Source organism: Callorhinus ursinus, unplaced genomic scaffold (genome assembly GCF_003265705.2).
Source record: "Callorhinus ursinus isolate GAN/ISIS: 27379988/994484 unplaced genomic scaffold, GSC_fseal_2.0 scaffold23, whole genome shotgun sequence".
Classification (NCBI taxonomy): domain Eukaryota; kingdom Metazoa; phylum Chordata; class Mammalia; order Carnivora; family Otariidae; genus Callorhinus; species Callorhinus ursinus.
The window spans coordinates 17,656,219-17,672,663 of record NW_027397085.1 but is presented as its reverse complement, the minus strand read 5'-3'; the positions used below and the strand labels follow the sequence as shown (position 1 = coordinate 17,672,663).

Sequence of the window (16,445 nt, the reverse complement as noted above, 5' to 3'; positions counted from 1 at the left end):
ATTTTGTAGCATACATCCAAGGCCCTTAAAAATAGCATATATTAACCAGAGAGTCTCACTTCCAAGAATATATCCAAAGGAGATAATCAGACAGTTGAAAAGATGGATCTTTCAGGACATTCATTCCCAAGGTTATTTATAATAATAAAATAGAAATAGTCAACTGAATGGCCAACAATAAAACTTCTTAAATAAATGACACTCCCGGAAAGGATAGTTTGCAGCCAAGTAAACACCTGATGCAGATCTATTTATCTTGACATGTAAAGATGCTCATAATATATATCATCAAATTTTTAAAATTATTAAATAGAAATGTCTGTTGCCATTAGAGATTTTAACTTATATAAACATGATGTAATTGCATAGAAAAAGATTAAAAAGGCTATATGTAACAAAATGTTATGTGTATGAAAAAATGGTTATTAGGTACTGAGATTATGAATTTTTGTTTTTTCTTAATTTTTATAAGAGAAATACATTCTGTGATGAGAAAAGTAATAGCTATTTCTGTTTGGAAGAAAAAATAACTGGGAGAAAATTAGGAGTGATTGCTTTTTCTGGTTCCCAGTGATAGCAGTCCTTTTCCTAGCAGCTGGGACAGAGATAGATCATCAGGTTCTGCTACTTTCTGTCAATAAGATGGCTCTGGGAAGCCTTCATAATGGTCAGGCCACAAGCAAAAAGCCCCCAGGGATATGGATTTGGAAAAAAAGTATGGATTAGCCAATGGCCCTTAGGAGTTTGGAGCATTTGTGTCTATTCCAAAAACTATTGCTTAGAGCCAGAGGTCCTTAGTGTGTGTAGGGCGGTATGGGGGTGGCGAGCTTCCTGAGTGAATGAATGGCATCTTGGAGGCCTTCAGAGGAAGGAGGAGCACCAGTGAGCCATCAGGCCCTTAGGAGCATGTGGTTTTCCTTAAAGATCCTTAAGCTCTTTCCCATGGGACTTCATGCTACGCATGCACACAAGTGCGCTCATAGAATTTCAGTTGTCAGCTGTGGATAATACAAAGGGAGGTGAAAATGACACTTTTCCTGTGTCTATGTTAGATATGGGATTATAAAACAGGCTGATCAGTCTTCTTGCATAAAAGTCCTTTGCGTGCATCAAAACAGATATTTCAAAGCTGCTTAATCAAATATAAGGTTAAAATAAGTAGCTTTTTAGCTATTCAACTTACGTTGGTGTATTTTATCCTAATTACTTCAGAGATAACTGTAAAACTTAAGGTAGGAAAATTAGTACTATTCCTATAAAAGCAGTCAATTGCCTTTCAAAACATTTGAAGAGGCATCCCATGAAGTCAACTTCAGTCATTTTATAAGAGTCAAATTCAATCTAGAAATCTCAAACTCACTTTTTCTTTTCTGAAGGTAAAGTTCATGAAAAATAAGTCTGTTCCCCAAAAATTAACTTGGCAGCTTTTTTTTTCTTCAGAGATATAAAACTTAATGTTCTTAGATATAGCAAGTATTTGTATGCATCATATAGCTTAGGATTAAATAATACTTTTCATTCCTCACCACATACCCTAAAATCAATATAGGGTTGAAACATGAAAATGCCAACATGTGGCTAAAACAACCAGCAAAATCATAACTTTCTGGCAGAATAAGTCAGTATTTGTGTTAGAAGGATCTTTGAAGGAACACATAACTTAGCCAGAATTACTTTTGGTTACAGTAATATATTTTATACTCCATTCATAACCTGTCATTTTAACCACTTCTAAACCCCCAAAGAATCCAGTCTGTTTTACAACCTCAATCTCAAGTGTGAGTACTGGGGAGGAAGGGACAAAAGTAGGGACAATGGATGGTCCTATAATTAAGATTATTTCTATATCATCTAGAAGGCAGAGTAACACCTCCTATTACAGGAAAGAGATTTGAATGTGACTTTACAATGACAATTGGCATTTCAAAATGACATCCATTTTGCCTACAAGAGTAAACAGAACCATGCCTCGGGAAGTGTGACCCAAGGCAAACTGCAGAGTGAGGTTTTCACAAGCCCTTCCTTGCATGGGCAGCAACAACATCCTCCCCCCCACCTTTTCCCAGACACACACATACCCACCTGGCACAGGGTGGTAGATTGGGCCTTCTCCCAGTCCATCAGTTCTGGTTCTGAATAGGAAGAAATAATTAGGTTGTATTGATAATCTGCTCATCAACAGACATTCTTTACAGTAAAGCGTATTTCTACTCTGTATATTCTGTGCTAGAACTATAGAGTCGGTACTGTAGCTATAACTCACTGTCCTGTGCCTATCTGTAATGAGATTTCAGAGTGGCTTGCAGATAACTAAATGTATTAAGTTGTGTGAAATAATGTCACTGAAACCAAGAAACTGGACAGGAGACCAGCTTTCAGTTTCAAGTCCCTAGATCTTCTCTTTCAGTGTTTTTGTTTGGTTGGTTGGTTTACAAAGCACTTAACATTATTCCAACATCACATTTTTCTTGGAGTTCAGTAAGAACCCGGTTCAAAGTGACTTCAATTCTCAAGCATTTGGGGTCAACTCTGGACAAGGAAGTCAGCTGCATTGGCTCCAGCTTCGGTTTATCTTGAGGAATGACAGAGAAGCCCCTTGTTGTGTGTGGCTCATCTTCTGCTCCTGGGGGCAGAGGGAAGATGATCCGGACCCCGCAGGTCTTTCAGAGTGGCTGAAACCACGGAGTGTGCTGGTCACAGGTGCCAGACCCCTCACCATTGCCAGGAGCCAATCTGTTGGTGAGGGTTGGAGATCCTGTGGAGTTCGGTGTGGTCACCCTGGGCAGCAGATATCACTGGGACACAGATGCCCCTCCGAGACTGACAAGAGGACTTTTATCACATGGGTAAAAGAAGAAACATCAGAGGTCTCCAGATCACTGTGCCATTTTACAAATCTCAAAATTTCACCAGCCTGGCCTTTATTTATTTATTTTAGAGACAGAGTGAGAGAGAGAGGGAGGGACAGAGAGAGAGAAACGCCAGCAGGATCCCCGCTGAGCGCGGAGCCCGACGCGGGGCTCGATCTCACGACCCTGAGATCATGACCTGAGCCGAAATCAACAGTCGTTCGCTTAACCGACTGAGCCACCCCAGGGCCCCACCTGGGGACATTTTTGATCATTGCAACCTGGGGAGGTGAATGGGGTTGCTCCTGGCATCTAGTTGGTGGAAGCCAGGGATGCTGTTAAGCATCCTACAGTACCTAGCACAGCCTCCCATCACAGCCCATTATCCAGCTCCAAATGTCAGGAGTACTGAGGTACAGAAAATGAACTGAATAAAAACACTGCAATATTTGTATTCTTGTCATTTGTACTTTCCCTATATGTAGAGGGTCAAATAAAATTTCCAGTACCTAAGGTATCCCTTTAAATGAAACTAAAAAATAATCTTGTAGAATTAAATAATCAATGAGGACCAAAAGGCAAACAAGTAAACAAAAGAAAAAACTGTCAAATGTGGATAAACTCTTTCAAGCTCTTGGTACATGCATTGTACAGCTATTGTACAATGATACAGATAAAATTCTTCTGCTTTCCCAGCAGGCCTCTCAGTTCTCTCTCTAAAATGTCCCTTCACCACGTCTGCGTTATAACCTGAAAACTAGCCTGAATTTGCTCCTGGCATTTGTGGTTAGTGACTATGTAGTAAAGAAGTACAAACACTTGAGTTGTGAAAACCAGCGACCTTTCCACATACAACTCCAGTGGAAACAATTGAAGGACCAATTTTTATTGCTAATTTTTAAAATGATTTCCTGTATATCATCAGCTGTGTTACTGGGAATAAATAAAACGTTCGTAGCCCAGGCTGCACGTGCCCATCTCCACTGGGCTGAGCCTGGGACTTCTCGGCAGTCCTTTCCCAACCATTCTGTTTGTAGGCATGCATTTCCTTGAACTTCCTCGTGCTTGTCCCCTGTTCTTGTGACATAAATTCGTCTTTGTCATTCTCAGCTGAAATATGCAAACCTCTTGCTGATGTCATCTGGGAAATAGATGACCTTGTGGCTAAATATATACTGCATGGCTTTGCAGACTGTCCATCTTCAGATTTAGGACTTAGTCTTTGGCATGTTGGGCTTGTCAGTTTCCCAATTTAAAAAGGAAGTGTTTCCAAGACAACAACCCTGCCTTCTGATGAGCACATGATATCTTTTTTCCATCTTAGTGATGACTTGACTTCATTTTGTACATTTGAAAATTCACCAGTAACATAGCACAAAAATCTGCCACTGTTCTGCAGCTTTTCACTTGTCTCTGTTCTAAGCATAGATATTTTTTACAGTAGGTCCAGGTAGACAGATGATAGCTTGATTGTCTTCAGGAAAATTCAGATTTGTGTGAAAACATAGGCAAAAGTATATAAGTCAAAACAGAACACATTTCCTCATCATGTAGGAATACTTTCTAAAGTTTGAATTAATGTCACATGTTTTTTCTTTGTACTTTTGCCTTAACTTTCTTCTTAATGTTTTCTACCTTAGTTCTACCTAAACTTCCTAAGCTCTTAAAATTTTTTTTACTTCAGGGAACATGGCAGTAGAGGCTCTCCAAAATGTCACAAACATTGTCCTATTTGGGGCTAAAACATGTTCAAATGTAATGATGATGGCCAAAACTGAACCTTGTTAATTTAAAGAGCAAATTTACTGATAGAATGAAGATTGAAGAAATAGATTGAGCATATTAGAATTTACTGACAACCAAGAATTAGCACACCACTGAGGAGGGTACATGTATTTAAAAGAGACAACTGGATATTAATATATAAAATTAACTTTAGACAACTTGATAGTAATATATAAAATATGTTAGAGGTTAAAAGAAGTTAGGATATCCTGGTAGGCTCCCTTGGAAATTTTTTTTTAATCAAGGAATTCCTACTGGGTATCTATGCTCGGCTAAACAGTGTGCTAATCACTGCAGATAGAGGAAGGACTCAGGCATCTCCCTACCTTCTGAGCTTCTCAGGGTAGACATTCAACATGCAGGTGCCTTAGGACTAGAAGTGATAAGACAGAAGCATGTACTGAGTTCATTGTGATCAAAGAAGCAGTCAGTTCTCCTGGGAGGTCAAATGCTAGAAAAGTATGACTAGGAAGTAATATGGAAATATACAGAAAGTCATTTTATGTTTAAAAAATTAAAAGTATATAATATATGCATAATAATTATAGCTATGAAAAATATTTTTAAACCTATGCACAGAGTTCTGAAATTTAGTGGGTCAATTTTATCCTTGTAAAGTTGTCTGAATTTATAAGGTTTTAATTACCAGTGAGAAAGTAAGCCACTTATATTCCCTTTAATCATTTTTTCAGTCCTTAAAATAATCCTTTCTTACATATACTCTAAGGTGGAGAGGAAATAGAACTAACTTTTTGAGAGGCACTGTGCTCTGAGCTTTATACATTTATGTCAAATCCTTTAATTCTTTCTTCAATTCTGTGATTTAAAAAAATACTTACAGAAATAGGGAAACTGAAGCACGGAAGGATTACATAATATATGCAAGAAAGAGGAGTCCAGGTGACCCTGAAGGCTACTATGTTTGATATTATAAATCTGACTCATTTAAAATAAGGATTAGTTTTCCCAAGATGAAAACTTCATTAACGGTTATTTTTAAGGATTCAGAAGCTACTTTTCTGCATATGTCATTATAAGTCACATTTAGTTCAACAGGATTTACTGAGCACTTTTTGTGAGCTCTGTGCATATGATCTTCACATTACTTGCCGTAAGTCCATAGGTACAAACAACCTATCCTATAATTTATTTAATATTTTTAGTTAATGCTGACTTGGAGTTTAACATAAATAAATTTATTTTGAAAGAAATCTTGATAAATACAGATTCCTTGCCATAGTTACAAACTAAAAGTAGCAATAAACTACATCACTCTTTTTTTTTTAATTTTTTTTTTTTAAATATCCTTTCCTGTGCTACCTAAAGCCATGTCAGATTCCACTGACTGCAATATTTGCATGCTAGAATTCTGGAAGCAAGTGCCTCTCAACATGGGTAATCAAATTAGCTCTTAGCACGGTGCCTCTGTAACTTATTTTACTACGTACTCCACAAATAGGCATTTCTTTTTAGACTATAAAACAGATGATTTCTCAGAACAAATAAATTGGATATAACTTTACACGTGTCATGGCAATTTTATTTATTGATTCATTTAGGGTTGTGGTAAATAAATGAAAAGATAAATCCAGAAAGGCGTCCACTAAGAATTGGCCTCAAGCTAGGTCATAAAGCTAGCAACTTGTCCTTGTGGGCCCCCCAAACCAAGTACCTGTTTTCTTATCACCACCCTAATTCTCAACTCAGGCCATGTTTTCCCTTGACAAGTGTCCTCCCTGCTCTCTTGATCTCCTAGGGATCCTTTTCGCTTTTCATAGCCTTCAGGAAAGAATTTGAAACTCATTCACATTAAGCTGATAGGAGCTTAAAGGTTTGTGTCTCCCAGGAATCACTGCCTTCAGGAAGGAGGAAGGTCAGCTGTTAAAAATCAAGTGCAGTGTGTTTGGGTTTGAGTCTTGTCTCTCCCACAACCACCCTCCACATCATCCTCCAAGACCCTTGACAGCTACTTGATACTGAGCAAGTTCTATCACTTCTCTAAGCTTCTTTCCTTCTTGGTGAAGAAGGAATGATATTTCCTTCCTCATAGATTTGTTATGAGACCTTAATGAGGTAATGTAAAGTGCTTAACATTGTGCCTGGCTCAAAGTGTGAACTTCATAAACAATAACTGATATTATTCTTATACTACTAGTTTCCACCAAAGAGGAAAATTCAACCCTACCCCTAAGTAAAAATGAGAACATTCTGTAAACTACAGGTGGAGCCTGATAGCATTATGCTGTTTAGCGAGTGTTTGTTTACAGCCAGCTTTATAATTGGTCAAGGTATTACTTTATTTCCTGAAAAAAGTGACAGGATTAACAGAAATGACTCAGTGAGGTTGTGGGAGCACTAATCAGAAGGGAAACACTTTGAACCTGTTTTACTCAAACAGCAGAGTCACAAAAACAAGTTTAAAAACAAAAAGTCATTCTTCCCCCATCTCTAACCATCTCTGCCCCACATTGGTCTTCCAAGTTTGGCTATAGAAAAATGCCTTGCTTTCTGCTTTCTCTTCTGCTCTCCTATAAAGGCTGAGCACACCTTTTCAATTATTTCTTATAGTACATGTAATTAAAAAGGTTACTGTGACAGATGTGGCTGAGCTTAAAGCTTTGCTCTTACTCTGCTTCGGTTATGGGAGTACAACCCTGAGGATCTAGAAAATCTGCAGAAGGTTAGCTTTGTCCTTGAAGAGAAATGGAGAAAAAGGTTGTGATCTGCACATGACGTGCATTATTTCCTGAATGAGAAGGTGTTTATTCAGATTCCTTCCATGGGGTTCTGTTCCAGGGTTATCAACTGAGAAAATCATCTCCAACGGTTGTTGCTCTTGTTTGGAGGGATTCCCCTCCCTCCCCTCCCCGGGGTGAACTCTTTTGAAAGCACCTGCTGGGTGACATGGGCGAGAAGGTCATGAGAAAGTCAACAATGTGACAGCCGTTTCCTGAGCCATCCTGATCTTATCCTAGAAGATGGATCACGTTCTCTAGCTGAACTTGTTATAAATAGCAGTTAGCAGGAGCTGATGGTACTGAGAAGACATATCAGACTTAGCATAGGATTGACAGTTTGGATATGTCCCATGGGCTCTGCCTAAAAGCTGGTTCCTATCTTGGACATGAGTGGATTCAAATACTATCGCACCCCCTCACCCCCATTTCTAGGCTATCTTTTGCTTCCTCAACCAGCCAAGATTCTTGTAAGCTCGACTTTCTGTAGTTTGTATTGCAGAAAACAATAGATCAAATAGGTTTTCTATTTTATTTAATACAATTTTTCAAATTATACTCAACCTCATTCGACACAGCCCCCAAGTAGTGTGCATCCTTTGTTGACTGGCCCCACCTGTTGGAGATTCACTGGCTCAGAGGTTTTAGACTGGCCTCCAGGATATGATTCTTGCATTCTATAGAAGGTCGAAAAGCCAAGTTTGTTTAAGAGATCAGTTTCCATCCCAGGTTCAACATAAAAGGACCTGAACATTCAGGATGAAGAGCAAACCCATGTGCAGTTTTTTTCAGGTCATCCTAACATTTCCTGTCAATGCAAAGGACTACCAGCCATCACAAAGGCATGACCAAGCACACAGGAGTCAGCACAGACCAGACGTTTCTATCTGAAAAATCTACTGGGTATTAGCTTCCAGAAAATGTTAAAAGATTGTTTTTAAAGTAGTATTTGATAATGTAGACACGATTATTTCTCCCATCAGTTTTGTGCCCCAAGAACATCTCTAATGTTTAGCTAATAGAAGTATTAGAATTTTGCAGGAATTGGAGAAGGTGTGGCTAAATCTCATTTGACAAGAATTTTTGAACACATATCCTGTGGTATGTTTTGTTCAGAAGAGCAAAATGTCTTGCTTCCTTCCAGATTCAGCACAGTGGAGAACTTCTTAACTGAGGAAAATGATAATGGACCAAGAAGAATCCTGAGGTCCTTGCTGATAATATTTTTAAAAAAGTATAATCGTTGCTGTGTGGTTATAGGAATCTTTTATTTTATTGGAAATAGATATAAATTTACTGGAATGAGCTTCATTTATATTAAAATCCTTTTAGAGCTTTAGTACCTGGAAAATATCTCTGAGCCTTAGTTTCATCATCTAAAAATAGATGAACTCTGAGCTTCCTTCTAGCTCTATTACTCTATAGCCATTATTACGTATTTCTAAAATTTACAGACCAAAGTGGATTACTTGACTAGAAAATACCTGTTATTCCTCTAAAAGCTACACATGCATACATATTGTGGTGATATGTTTTAGTCAGGGGAGTCCTAACTGTGAAGAGTACATCTTGTTCTTATTCCTGTCACAAGGATTCTGAGGTAAGTCATTGCAGTTGTCAACAAACGTATGTGGAACCCCCAACACGTATATGGCATTTGAATAGACGCAGGTTCATATTATGGCATTAGGGAGGGCACAAGCATGCCTGTGTCTGAGACCTTCCAACACTGCGGCTCGCCCCCAGCCCTGCCAGTGCAGGATGGTGAGGGAGACCCCACCCTCTGACCTTATCAGAGGCCTTCAACCTGGGAGAATGGTTATTCCCAGTCCCATTGTTTTGAACTTCCTGATCCTACTTGCTCCCTCTGACTCACCAAACATGAAATCATAGCTAAGGAAGCTTCAAAGGGACCATGGAAAGCCCTAGACACACACAGTTTAAACGATAAAACGGTGTCAACCTCGAGACTATAAACAAGATCATGGCGTTCATCATGACAGCTGCCCTGTGTAAAGACCTACCCTCCAAATAAAGCTGGGATTCCTTAGGCAGCTTCCTAAAGCCTTCCCAATCTAGACCCACCCACTTCTTCCATCTGCACAAACACGATGCTCCAACAATACTGCATTCTTTATAGTTCTCTGTATGTGACAAGCTTGTTTCTAACTTTTTCCTTTCAGATTACATGCTGTCATATGCCTAGCATGCCTTCTTCATCTTCCCCTTCCACCTGACCAAGCCTTAGCTTTTTCTGATAACCTTGGATAATGTTAGTCATGCCCTCTCTCCTATTAGCTGTTCACATTTCCACCAAAACCTCTATTGTAATTCTTGGTTGACATGTTTCTCTCTGCTACCAGATTTCGGGCTCCTTAAGGGATCGCCCTTTGTTTTATTTATCTCTGGATCCCCAAGGCTCAAAGTTTGTCCAGTCATGGCTCCTGCCTCAAAGCAGAGACATCTTTAGTAGGAGTGTGTGTAATTGAGTGAAGGCTGGTGGGTAGTGAGCTTGATCAGTCACTTCAAGCCCAACTGGATAGCTTTAGGGAGCCGCAACCTGCATCTAATTAGTGAGAGATGCCGAGAAGCAGATGCCATTTCATTGCTCTTTCCATTAATGGTGCTCATAAAAATTAAACAACATAGAAGGAATGGAAGTTAGTACTTTCACACCATGTGTTTTGTTTCTCTGATACATTTTGGAGGAAGAATTGGGGTGGTAGAATCATTAGGTAAGTTGAGGGGTCTCCCAGGCCCATTTGAGAGGACACAGGTTTTTAATCTTCCAATAGGCCACAACTGAAGTTATAAATGAAAACACAAAGCAAAACAAAAACCTAGGTCTTCTTCAATCACTTAGTCCAGCTCCATGGATGTATGGACAAGAATGTATGGGTGAAAAATTAGAATAATTCCTGTCTAATGATCCACAGGTACCTTTTCAGACTTGGCAGAACTTCAGTAGAAAAAGTGAGGCGGAAGTGAAGGTATATTTTTTAAAGTAATGAATACTGGTTGCTGTAACAAGCACCCCCTAAATCTCAACAGCATAACACAGATTGCTGTTTCCTCTCACATCAAGGAGGGAGAAGTGGGGAGCTCTGCTCCAAGTGAATATCCAGCTAGCAGCACGTGACTGATGAGGGGAAAGGTTTTAGACGATGGGCCTGGAAATGTTGCCTATGGATTTCCTCACATTCCTTTGCCCAGAAAGCAATATGAAGGCCCCCTCCATCAGCAATGGGGGGTGGCTTAGCTATTTCTAAAAAGAGGAGAACCCACAGTTCTCTCACAGAAGAAAGTACAAGGTCAGGGAGAAGAAGGGACGGGGAAAATCGAACATCAGAGTAAATGGCGAAGTTGGCACAGCACTCAGGAGAAGCTTGCCCTCTCTGGGCCCCTCTTACACAGAGCAGCCTTTACCTTAGATGATCACCCAGCTGAAGAGTGGAGTCTCTATAAATATGGAGCAGATAGATATAGGTGTTCTGCTTCAAATTTGTGTGGGAATGTGTGTGGTGTGTTGTGTGGGTACACATATGGCACAGTTGGGGTCCAGAGTGTGAAAAATGACAGGAAATAGTGAAAAGCATAGATTAAAATACACTTACATCAGCCGTATACTTTTAGCAAACCCTCATTTCTTGTTATATTCAAATTATTCGGGCCTTGTACTACAAACACTTCCCATACAAGCCCTTTTTCTTTCATGGCCTTTTAGTTTCGGGCACACACTCTTTCTTCTGCCTCTTCCAGTCAGAAAAAGCGGTGATTAATTCTCACCTGTTTTCACCCACCTCTCCACCTTCTTCCCCTTCTCTTTCGGCCAATTGCTACTATTTTTAAAAGGTCTTAGCAACTTGTACTTATTTCTACACTAGCCTTACTGAATGATAATTGTTTTGCTTGGTTACCTTGCTGAACTGTGAGTTTCCTGAAGACCAGCTCTTCTTGCATGCCCAGTGCCTCACAGAGCTCCAGGCTTGTAAGTTAACATGACCATATACATTGCGAACCAGACGGAGAAATTTCTGAGAGGAAGAGTGAAGTAGTAATAATTATGTGAGATGGCAGGAGTAAACGCAGCCTCTCCCTGGCAAATAGGGACATCGAAACTCTCTAAATAAGCGTCGAATGAGGAGATAAGCTCTCCTCTGGCCATCCCTTTTTTTTTGTCTGGCGATGGCCATCCTTTTTTTTGTCTGGCGATGCTTTATCTTTCATCTCCGTGACTTAGAGCCATGCCTGTTGGGTCGTCCATATGTGATAAGGATTTGTTGAAGAGTTGAAGGACTGGGAGAAGACAAAATCTGGCAGTTCGACAAGCTGCTGGTCTTGCTCAAGCAGAGAGCCTTGTCTAAAGCCCTTTGACCATTTGTCTTCTCACTTTTCCATCCAATATGTTCCTTCAACAGCCTCGTCTAATATGGTGGACCTCCCAACATATCTTTCCATAACTCTGCTAGGACCTGAAGTTTCCCTCATGGTGCAACACGACACAAGTCCATGGTCCTTAAAATAGGAAACTAATCTGCTGCAGAGATGGAACTATTTTGATTCAGGGGTTTTTCCAGTGTTTCATAAACATCATGGTAGATCTGAGTCCTCACCCTGAGAGCCTTCCTGAAACTGTCCTCGACTTAGGCATGGCTAAGTAGCATGAGGAGTGGGAGGCAGAATGTTTCTCCCCGTCCCACTTTTTGACTGCTGCCACCCAGAAGCAGCTGCTGCTAGGGAGGAATGACGAGGGGAGGGGTGTTTGAGGCCATTACAATCAGAGGAAGCCAGGGGGATGATGGAACTAGGAAGGACTGCGTTGAATTTAACTGAGTCATCACCCAAAGAATCGAACGTCAGAAATGAGAGATTGTGCATTTGGGGAACAGGTGATGATGAGGGTGAAGGGACACTATTTTAGAATCTTTTGGAAGCATCGTGGAGGAATTTGGGGAAGCAGCTCTGGAATCGTAGATGGGATTATTCCTGAAGTCAAGGTCAGTAAGATCCCAGAAGCTGAGTCTATGGGCCCCAGCAGGAAACCCCTCCTGAGAAGCGCACATCCTCCTCTTTCTGGGCAGGTTGTGATGCGGAAGCACGATCTTCCATGCCCTAATTAGCGCTCTTGGTTTGACAAGGGTGGCTCCCGTTCTGAAGTTTCCTTTGTGTGTTGTTTCACAGAAGATTTCACGGGAAAGGACCACAAACTCAGTTCCTCTCAATTTTGTTGAAGAATGTCAGCAAATTACAATGGTTCAGAATCAAAATTTCATAAGCTTGGCTGTAGAATATTTATGATGCAAAAACAATCACACCGCGCTTTGCTGCACTGCTTTATTGACACAGCCTTCCTGTCCCCACATCTTGCTTCCTCTCAGGAAAGTGGGACGTGTTGGATGATTTCCCAGCTTCTATTTGGAGAGGAAGTCTCCAGGTTTTCCACCATCCAGCCCCCGCCAATCTGCGCTCGCTGAGCAACACCTGCAACCAAAGGCTAGGCCCGTTCTCTTTTGTGCATTTGCAGCTATCAAAATAAACGAGCCATCTTGGATGGGAAAATTATATCTTTTTTCAGAGTAACCTCACTCTCCACATGTGCACAGGGATGCCTACGCCCTGATGTTATGAACACTGCCTCTGACTAGAATTACAATCAGGCATTTTGCATTCAAAACCGATGTCAATAATTGTCTCAAAAGAAAGAGCTTTTAAAAGACCTCGTGTCCTGGCAGCTTTTCCCTGCCCATTTATTTTGCACACAGTAAATTCTTAAACCCACATACTAATGGAAAACAAGGGAACGGCCTGCCTCCTCTGCCCAGATGTCTCACTATTGCAATATTAATAATTCTTGGTGGGTACAAGTCCCCTCTCCCACCTGCTCGTTCACTCCCATCCCAAGCATCGGTCTCAGGAGCCACCATTCTACAGAGAAACCACAAGTGCTCTGCTCCTCACCCAACTGCCTGTCCTTCCAGACTATCATGTTGGCTCGGACAGCCTGGGAGCTTATGACAGCTTCATGCTCAGCCTGAGGCTTGACAGAGGAGATAGAGGGTGTACTGTCTGCTCAGATGGATTTTCCTCTATTGGTTATTATTTGTAACTGTGGCTTTAAGAATGGAAATAGTCTTTTGAAATTCCTTTGATAGAAAAGGAGCAAAACCCCACACATCCATGGGCGAAAAACCTGACTGCTGATTCAAGGAGCTCTGATGGTTCATGAGCCCCTTCACTTGTCTTATGGGCATCCATAGCCGTGTGGATGATGGTGGGGTGAGGAGTCAGTGTGGTTATACAAAGGTCTGTGTACATGACGATAAATTGCTTGGCGGTACAGAACCCAGCTCCACTCTGGAATTTGCTCAGTCAACGTGGCTGGGTTGATGAGAAGCAAGAATGCAATCCTTTTCCAGACTTTCTGACACAGTCAAAGCGACCCCAAGGCCAAGTGACCATATCCTGTTTCATCAGTACTCTCCCGGGATTGGTCACTTCCTTTAAAGTGACTGAGTACTAGATCAAAACCTTCAGACAACACCATTATTGAGGGCCCCTTTCCAATCAGATTGTCTTCATAGAAATATTCACCCCAGCATCCATCTCCTCTGAATCCCTCTGAAGTGTTTAGTCTTCTTGCAAAATTCTCTAGTTTCGTGCCCTCGCTATAGTTTTCAGTTAATTCAGTAACATCCTACTCAGAATATGCCTCATCGTCTCCTTACCTTGATTTTTGCCGTCTGTCCCAAGCTCACCTCTCTTCTGCTTATCGGAAGCCTATCAGTTTTTTAAAGTCCCAACAGAAGTCTTTCTTCAAGAAGGAAGTCCACACTAATTTTCCTCTCCACAGACTCTCAGGCGTCCTTCTTGCCTTCTGGACTTTGTTGACAGCGGTCATGTTCTGCCTTCCCTTTCCAGTCAGTCACGTGGCATATCTTGGCACCAGCTAGATTGGAAGTTTGCTTAAGGGTCAACCATTACCTGGGCAACAGTTGGCATTGCCAACGACGTCTAACACAGGCTAAGTTCTCTGTTAGGATTTCTTGAATGCTAGAGCAATGGGAATATCCATGGCCAGCCAGTAAACTTACCTTCTACATCAGTTCAAGAGAATTGTGACCATTAGGCATGATCTCCTTCAACCTTGTTTCCCTTCTGTCATACCTATAAAACATCAATGACCACTCCCTTCCTTTTTTCTGTCCTTAATCGTAAGAATATGAAGTATCTCTTGCACAAAGCTGATCCCTCTACATGTTTTATTAATTCTGTTTCTCCCACCCTCCTGCCGCTGATCATTTGCTTTCCCACGAGTCCTTATTTCTCTTTAGTCTCTAAAATTGTCCTCCCTTGACCTCAAATCCTGCTTATTCAGTTACTTCACTTCCCACCCCTTTCAGCTTCTCAGAAGATTAATCAGTGTTTGCTATTTTCATTTTTTAATCCTTTTATTCTCAACTCTCTGCCACCGGTTTCAGCCCTGCCACTCCATCATACTTGCTTTAAGCCCATCGACTATCTCCTACTTATATAGTACAATCAGCTTTTTTGTCTCGCCACCTTACTGGCCTCTGTGCTATCTTGGATATTGTCAGTCGCTTTCTTCTTAAAGCTTTGGGTTCTTTTTACTGAACACCTTTGGCTTTTCTCCTATTTCTCTAATACTTCTCTGCTTCAAATCTTTCCTGGGCTCTTTTTCCTTGAAATACCTTAAATGTTGATTTTTTTCCCCTGAATTTTATGCTCAAACAACTTCTCTTTGGTTCCTGGGTCACCAGTTAGCTCTGGATGCATGAGATTGTTACTGCAGTAATGATAAGCATGACCAGTATTTACAGAGCACTTTACACCAGGTATTATTCTAAGTAGTTTCACAGGTACTAACTCAATCCTCGTATACATCGTATTTTACAACAAACGTTTTATAAATGGGAAAAAAAACCCCAAATACCTTGCCTGTAGTCAGAATGAGTAGCCTCAGGATTTTAATCTGCAAAATCTCGCCCCAGAGCCTGTGCTCAGGTGCAGATTTTGGGTTGCATATAGACATTTGGGGCTCATTTTTCTGGAACAGCAGACGGTAGCCCCATCTTCTAGCCATCCCTCAACCTAGAACTCACAGAATCCTTCTTAACTCTTGCTCATGCCTCACCTCCCGCAGCACACCAGTTACTGACTCCTGAGGATTTCATTTGCTCTATCTGCCTTCAACCTGTGCTCCCTTTTCCAGGCCTTTCACCACTGCCTGGATGCGGGCCACCATTGCATTTGACTGGACTACGCAAACAGCCTCTTAACTGATCTCCTTGCTTCCAGTGCTGTCTTCCTCAGACCCACAATCACCATGTGGCCACAGAATGTTTGCAGTAAAACACACATCTGACAGTGCCAGTCCCCTACTTTAAAACCTTTCAGGAGCTCCTGATTCCTTGGGATTAGAAGTCCACCTTCTGTAGAATAGCATCTAAAGCACTTAGGCGTGCTGACCCCTTCAGCTTCATCTGTGACATAAAATTACTTGTTGTTCACCCTGCACATAAGACTTCTATCCTTTACTGATACTCTTCCCTTGGCCTGTTCTGTCTATCTGGGTAACTCCTGTGTTCCTTTACATCCCATCTAAGGCTACACATCCTGTCCTTGCATTTAGTGTCTTTGCATTTCTTACCAAATATTAATAATCTGTATGTGTTTGTCTTCTCCACTAGGTTATTAGCTCCTAAACATAAAGACTCTGTCCTATTTTTCTTTGACTTTGTAATGCCTTATATAGTGACTGATACAAAATAGGCACTTTATAAATGTTTGTTTTAATGAATAAATTAATGAACAAATGAACGAATGAATGAATGAATATAAATCACTGTTTTTCTTTTACTGTGAGTTATTTCTCAGTAGAGCACACACACACACACACACACACACACACACACACACAGAGACTTAAATAAGAGAATGTTCCTGTTTATAGTGCTGGATGTTTTATAGCCCTAAGTATTAATTACAACATGTTTATTTTCCTTAAAGCAAGACAAACATTATAGAAAAATACTACTAAATTCCATAGCACTGCCCC

The 16,445-nt window shown here is 40.8% G+C and overlaps 1 long non-coding RNA gene across 1 annotated transcript in view; it reads right to left on the bottom strand.

Moving 5' to 3' along the window:
• LOC141374929 (uncharacterized) overlaps positions 1-14,267 on the bottom strand; it is a 42,839-nt gene extending 28,572 nt beyond the window's left edge. The window contains exons 1-2 of the long non-coding RNA XR_012382140.1: positions 14,095-14,267; positions 2,083-2,132 (exon numbers count right to left, since the gene is read on the bottom strand). This is a non-coding gene — a long non-coding RNA (uncharacterized lncRNA). The remainder of the gene's footprint in view (positions 1-2,082; positions 2,133-14,094) is intronic.
• Positions 14,268-16,445: the final 2,178 nt, after the last annotated feature.